Below are 905 nucleotides of genomic sequence, written 5' to 3'. Positions count from 1 at the left end.
ATTGGATGTTATTTATACTTGCCTACTTCTTCAATTCTTATGGCGTTGGTCTCACCTTGGCAGATTTGAGCTTAACAGGTTATTTAGTTGTTTCATTTGAATTTATTGATGTTTGTTTTGAAGTATAACAGATGCAAATTATGTCGATAGAGGATTAATAATGCCTCAAAATGTCTAGTTGACTCCAAATGCATGAAACTTGCGCCAAATGCCCCTGAATAGATAAAATTTTATTGTTTTACATGGCATTTGAATTGCATATTTTGAGACATGATGAATTTTCCTCTAGCATTATTGATAGGTCCTCAAAAGTTTTATTTTAATTATTTATCAATATTAGAGCATTTCAAACAATAGTCGTTCCAGGTTTAAATTCAAGTTCATTCAGGGGCACCGATAACATAAAACTTATATTAAAATTAATCATCTTGACAGGACGAGCCCAATGAAGCTAAAGATTATTCGGGCTGATCAAGTCATTTAAGTGCAATTGGAGGTTTCAGATGGGCAATTGAATTATCAAATGGATTTTAATTTCCAAATCTGACTTGCTTATAGTCAAATCAATTGTCTCATCGAACCGAAACCAACGAACTCAATAGCACTTGATTATGACATCATCTATGCACTTAAATGCTCATAAAACATAATTCAATCAAGGGAATTACTCTGAGTTTTTTGATAGAGTTGGCCAGATTCATTCAGTATTTACGGAGGTTGTCACTCCCAAAATCAATAATTAGAGCTCCACAAATTTCACCGTCATCACCCCTATTTTTGGTGCCACCACTCTCTTCGAGCTACCACCACTGTCGCATCACCGTCATCACTATTGCCACACCAACATCATCAAGACGCTGCCACTTCCCTGTCGGATTATGCCTCTCTTCCAGGGAAAGCCTTGC

This window comes from Phalaenopsis equestris, unplaced genomic scaffold (assembly GCF_001263595.1).
Source record: "Phalaenopsis equestris unplaced genomic scaffold, ASM126359v1 Scaffold000413, whole genome shotgun sequence".
In the NCBI taxonomy this organism is placed as follows: domain Eukaryota; kingdom Viridiplantae; phylum Streptophyta; class Magnoliopsida; order Asparagales; family Orchidaceae; genus Phalaenopsis; species Phalaenopsis equestris.
This window is presented reverse-complemented; position numbering follows the sequence as displayed.